Source organism: Anguilla rostrata, chromosome 16 (assembly GCF_018555375.3).
Source record: "Anguilla rostrata isolate EN2019 chromosome 16, ASM1855537v3, whole genome shotgun sequence".
Lineage (NCBI taxonomy): Eukaryota > Metazoa > Chordata > Actinopteri > Anguilliformes > Anguillidae > Anguilla > Anguilla rostrata.
Genome location: NC_057948.1, coordinates 32987065 through 32993813, shown reverse-complemented (window position 1 = coordinate 32993813; position 6749 = coordinate 32987065).

Here is a 6749-nt window from a genome sequence, read left to right as displayed (position 1 = left end):
TGCTAATGGCTGCTTGTCCCAACACTAGTGCTCGTGCAGTTCACTCTGTCCTCACATTGTTACGTGTGATGAGCTCACTAACGCACAGCGATAAATGAGTGCTGTTTTACGCTTTTAGGTTAGAGAAGAAAGGATTGGCGTGTGTAACGGTTCACTTCATTCACGCATGGAAACGAACAGCAGCTAGATCTGTGCAATCCCCGTTACCGTTAGCGATGAACGATTTCAAACTGAAGGCTCCTTTTTTCTTTCTTTTTGATCGCTCATGACATGGATTTAATTATGCAGGATACATCAAGGAAGGGGAGAGCAATTTTTCCCTCGGGTTGTTTTATTGAATTAAAAATAATTATAATGGGTTGTCAGCTTGCTTGTGCTGCCCCTGTTGTCAGAGTGTTGGCTTCCGTTAGTTATCGTTAAAGAAGGTTTGATTATGTTTGATTATGATCATTGGCTAACATTCACCTTGTTTTTCCCCTCTTTAAAACAGCAGGTAGATTTTGATAGTTCCACTCCAGCCTCTGATACGGGGGGAATCATGAAGCAGTTAGCTTATTGGAGGGGGTTTGGTGGGGGGGGGGGGTTATGAATTATTTGGCATAAGGAAGAGAAAGCCTGGTTAACGTCTTCTAAATCCTCTCCAGAATCCAGTAAGCGCCAATGGCAACAGGATAATACCCAATTAAGCTGTTGTGAGAGGACTATTGATTAAAGGGATAAAACTAAACAACAGACGTGAGTTTTGGCACTGGCAGTGACATTCCCTTTAAGGCATTATTGTGGACTGTTATGGCACACTGGTTATGACATTCCCTTTAAGGCCTTACTGTGGGGAGTTACTGTGAACTACAGTACTACTCCTTTCGAACTACGCCAACCATGTAGGCTGTGTCTGAGCAAAGTCTCATGCTGGTGGACTAGTGTGAATCTGGAGTGGTGGTGTTTTGACTGGATGGAATGTGACTGTTGGTTGTAGTTTCAGTATGGCAACTTGTTAGTGACTTACTTTATTAAAGCACAACAGCTTTGATGGTTGAGATGTTAGCAGGTGTAATTCATATTGTAGAAATAGGATCCCTTCTTGTTTTTTCGTATCTTTTTTTTTTTTTGTTGGGTGCGCTCAGCCCCTCCTGCAGAGGCTGTCCCAGCACAGTCGGTGCGCGGGTGAATTAGGCAGCACCTGTGCAGTAATTGCAGGTATGGGACACACCGGCAGGAGGGGTGTGTTTCCTGCACCCCAGGTGCCAATGTAGCACAGATGCCACACTGTTGTTCCAAAGCCACAATCCCAGCGTATGCTAATCGCTGCGAGAGTATTTTTACTGGCCAGGTCTAGTCGGTCTGATAAAATACCAAAGTCAACTAACAGCACTTCCCCAGAATAGACGCCTGCCAAAACTCAACTGTGTGAAACGGCAGCCGCATGAATGGAGCAGTGGCTGATAAAGCCGTTAGGATAGCAGGTAAAGCGGTTAGCTTTGGCGATAGCTGGCTGTTAGTACTGCGGATAGCAGGTATAGCCGTTAGCTTTGGCGATAGCTGGCTGTTGGCGCTGGGGATAGCAGGTATAGCCGTTAGCTTTGGCGATAGCTGGCTGTTAGTACTGGGGATAGCAGGTATAGCCGTTAGCTTTGGCGATAGCTGGCTGTTGGCGCTGGGGATAGCAGGTATAGCCGTTAGCTTTGGCGATAGCAGGCTGTTAGTCCTGGGGATAGCAGGTATAGCCGTTAGCTTTGGCGATAGCTGGCTGTTGGCGCTGGGGATAACAGGTATAGCCGTTAGCTTTGGCGATAGCTGGCTGTTGGTGCTGGGGATAACAGGTATAGCCGTTAGCTTTGGCGATAGCTGGCTGTTGGTGCTGGTGATAGCAGGTATAGCCGTTAGCGCTTTGAATAGCAGGTAAAGCCACGGTCTGTGGTCTTTGGGTGGATCTTTAGAGCTGGATTCACTGCTGGGCTGAACCCCTAAAAGCTGGGATTGGGGGACCCTCCTCCCTGGTGGCAGGTACACTTCATATTTTTTCTCTCAGCTTCCATCCACACTGAAAGCTCAAAGGAATCTGAAAGGAGCGGGCTGTGGCTTGGCTCCAGCACTTTGGTGCGTATAACTGGACTTGTTCATGTAGTTTTCGTCTGGAAAGGTTGCATATTTTGAAATAGGTTTTCAGCACAGTGACTTTGTTCTTCGCAGGTAGGTATTATATGAGTTCAGCAGTTCCCTGGAACAGCGTTTCTTCGCTCTGATTGGGCGACAGGCGTCACCACCAGCGCAGGCAAGGGTACCGCAGAGCTGGACTGCTTAATTGTAAAATGTTATGAAGTTGTTTTGCAGGCCTAGGATTTCTGCAGAGTGTGGAATTTGTTTTATTTCCATTTTCTGCACAGTTGAACTCAGACATTATTTAGCCTCAGAGGTGGGGTGGGTCTGGAGCATTACCACTGTTCTGCTTCTCAACCGAGTGTTGGAGAAAAAGCACACACACACACACATACAAACTCGTGCATTTACACAAACGTGTGCGCACAACATGCACACGTACTGTATATACACAAACCTGTGCGTACAACATGCACACGCACATATATACTGTACACAAACGTGTGTGCGCACAACACACATGTATATACGTAAAAGCCTGCACACAGGCATATACACAAACTCTTACACATAACACGCGCACATGCATATATGCGTGTGCACAACACACACACATTCACGTGCGCACACACACATGCATGTGCGCGCATATAAGATTATACATGTACACAAGCACGTTCGCACATGCATGCCTGCACGCATGCACTCACATATATGCTTATCGCCCTCACAAATGCAAGCATACAAGTACATGTTTACACACACACACGAACACATGTGCGTTCAGATGCACACACACATGTATGCCCACATAAATACACATGTATATAGACACTCACTCACACAGACACTCACATTGGGATAAGTTCCTCTGAAGAAGAGAGAGGAGTTTTGTGTGGTTTTTTTTCCGTCTAACTTCCAGATCACTTTGGTTCTCCGCTGGGTTTTTGGCTCCACCATCTGGTCATTTATGGAACAGCAGCTTTAGACTTCGATAAACCTGTTCAAAATCATTCAGTGCTTTCCAACGAGCATTACCTGATCTTTATCGAAAAGTTAAAAACAGACTTTCCTGACATTTGTTTGTTAATTGCTGTAAATTAAGCCAAGTTAAATATTTCCTTCTCATTCCAATTTGGTATATTTGACAATAATGCAAATAATAATTATACATAATAATTCTAATATTAGTACTAGAATATAATGTTTAACAATATACACAAAAAACATATTTTTGTCTACCTAGTGTCTGATTGAGGACATGCCTTTTCTTATAAACACGCACACACACACATACCAGCTCACTTATAGCACACCCTGACATAAAACCTCTCACATCCTCACACACACCACACACATACACGCGCACACACACACACACACACACACATACACGAACACACACACATACATGCACACCCACACATGCACGCACACACACACACACACATACGCGCACACACATACACGCACACACACACACACACATACACGAACACACACACATACATGCACACACACACACACATACACGCACACACACACACACACACACACACACACACACATATACACGAACACACACAACACACATGCACACACACACACACACACACACACACACACATACACGCACGCACGCACACACACACACACACACCCTCTCGCGGGCCTTCAGTAAGGCTCATTTCAGTGCGCAGGCAGACCGGGCCTCTCTCTGCGGCGTTCTTCTCCATCAGTCGCCTGGTTAAAGCTCCGAGTCTCCAGGGGTGCGCAGGAACTAAAATAAAAAAAGCTGTGATTCGCGAGGCGAACGTTAGCAACATCGGCCCGAACGCTGACGTCTCTCATCCCCTCTCCCCTCATCCCGGCTTTTCTGTGAGCCGCCGCCGCCGCCGCCGTCGTTTCAACAGCGTTGGTGTTCGTTTGAAAAGATAGCGGCCGCTGGTTAATATATTCATTGTTTTGATGCAGTTGTAAGTTAACTTGGAAAGATAATGTTGTTTTTTTCTTTCTCCCTCTCTCCCTGTGTTTAGCTATAGATCCTTTTGAAATGCTTCTTGACAGCGTGTTTTTTTGATGGTAATCCGATGCGGAATGCAATCTGGAGTGGCAGGGGAACGCCGGTAGAAAGGAGGAGCCCCCGTCTTTCCAAAAGGCCCTCTGTGTGATGTCCGAATTCCCTGGTTACTGTTGCCGTGTTGTGACCCAGGACAAAGGGAGCGGGGGCAGCTTGTAAACAGGGTGTGAGTCGGGCTGTGTGGAGGGGGCCCCGCTGGCTAAAGAGGCTATCAGAACACCTTCATTTAAATCTCTCTCCACACACACACACACACACACACATCAGAATGGACCTGCTCCTAAAGGAGGAGGAGGAGGAGGAGGACGCGCCAGGCTCTCTGTCCGCTATACAACACAAGAGCGAGGGCACTCCTTGTGCTGCTCTTTCAATGGGACGGGGATAAGGGCTGTTGTGTGTGTGTGTGTGTGTGTCTGATACGCACACAAAAAAAGGAAGAGAAAAAAAGATAAAAGATGGAATGTTATGCTTGTGCTTGTTTTGAAAAGGGCTGGCGGTGTGGCGGGATGTGGAGAACGTTGGTATTAAGCGGAGCTATTGAAGGCAGCCGCGGCGGCGGCTAAGGCTCCTGCACAGCGATGTAGGTTGAGACTTCTCTCAGCGTGTGCCTGAGCTGAGACCTTAATGCCCAGGTGAGGGGTAACTTTGGGTAACGGGCAGTACTCGTGCCTAGGAGAGGGGGTAGTTATGGGCACCGGGGGTCAGTTTTGGGTAACTGAGGGGGTGGTTTTGGTAAATTAAGGGTAGTTATGCGGAGTTTTGAATAATGTGGTAGTTATGGTAATGGCGTTACTGGGTAAGTTTGGGTAAAGGGGTGATTGTTTTCGGTAATGAGGGTAGTTTCGGTAATGGGGTAATTTTGGGTGCTGTAGGAAGTGAATGATAGCAGGTAGCTCTCAGTGCTTTATGCGAGCTCTCACACACGTGCACACACACACAGTAGAGAGACAGAATCATTTTTTGCTAATTAAATTGGGATGATTAGGTGGCAGTTTGAGAGAGCCAGGTTGGAAATTTAGCCAGGACACAGAGGAAACACCCTACTCTTTGCGATGAGTGTCATGGGATCTTTAATGACCACAGTGAGTCAGGTCTTCGGTTTAACGTCTCCTCTCCTACGTCACAGTGTCCCCATCACAGCACTGAGGCATTGGGGTTTATTTGACCAGAAGCAAGATCGGCCCTACAGGTCTACCAACACCACTTCCAGCAGCAAATTAATGTTCCCAGGAGGCTTCCCATCCAGGTACAGACCACGCCCTCACCTGCTTAGCTTCAACCGTTTGGCAGGAGCAAGGCACATGGCGGTGTAAGTTTTGTTCATACCAGTGTGTGGATCCCCAGTGAATACAGCCTAGTGTTTGTATCTGATTCTTCTCATTCATAAACACAGTTTTTTTTTTTCCTTTTCCCTTTCCTAGTTTAATTGGCAGTTTATAAAATAAAGGCGTGAAACGTTTGATATCTGCGGATCTCCCATAAGTACCCATGTAAGCGCCTTTGTCTCATTATGTGGAAACACAGGCGATTATGTTAGCCGCTTTGTTAGCTTTGCATTGATGTTAATGCACGGGGCCTTACCAATAATAGTGTGTCATTAAATGTAATTAAAACCGGGTGGTTTAGCGCTGTGGATAGAGCTGAACGTAACAATGCCAGCCCCATACCCATTTGAGACCGTTTACCATAATAAAGGAGCTGCGTTGTGCATATTTTGCTCTGTCTCAGGGAGTGCGCAGTCTGGCCTGCATTTTCACATCAGATGTGAACTGAAAGTTTTCAAATTTTTCCTCTTTAATAATTCATGGCGCTCCTGATCTCCCGGGGCCTTCTGGGAAGGGCTGAATAAATCGTATTGTAACGTGCGCTCTACGTCCTGCCCCCCTTTCCATTGAGCACAGCCGAGCGCACGGCCTGTTAAAGAAGCAGCTCTGAGGATGATTAGCGAGCGCGTTCTGTAAAAGCTGAGCTGCCCTTTTCGCAGGTCCGTTTGATCAGCGATGTTACGTGAGATGCGTATCGACACGGACGGAAACGGGAGAGGTGGTCGGGTCGACGCGAAGCGACTGTCTGTTTTCGGGATAAGATTCCGGGGCTCTTCTGTACGTGTGTGTTAGTTCGTCCCACAACAGGGGTCTTGGTAAAAGGAGTGGCATTCCATAACAGGGTGCCGATTACCCCCCCCAGTGAGCTGTAAGGCTGTGGGCCTCAGGACAGGGTCACACAGCAGTTATAAAGTCCTGCTCACAGTCATAAAAAAGTATTAACTAAATTACATTACATTTATTTGGCAGACACTTTTATCCAAAGCGACGTACAATAAGTGCATACCGAAGGTCATTGGAACAACTACAAAACACGTCCAATAAGGTACAATGCTTAAGTAACAGCTATTCATAGCCACAAACACGTTAAGTCCAGTTCACACAGTAAGTATAGATTGGTCAGAGAGTAATGTTAAGTCAAACTAGGGAGGCGTGATAACGAGCTGCAACATATAGACACTAGACACTATGACACCAAGTCTAGTGCTTACCCTTACTGTCACTTCCCATCACAGCACTCAAATGAT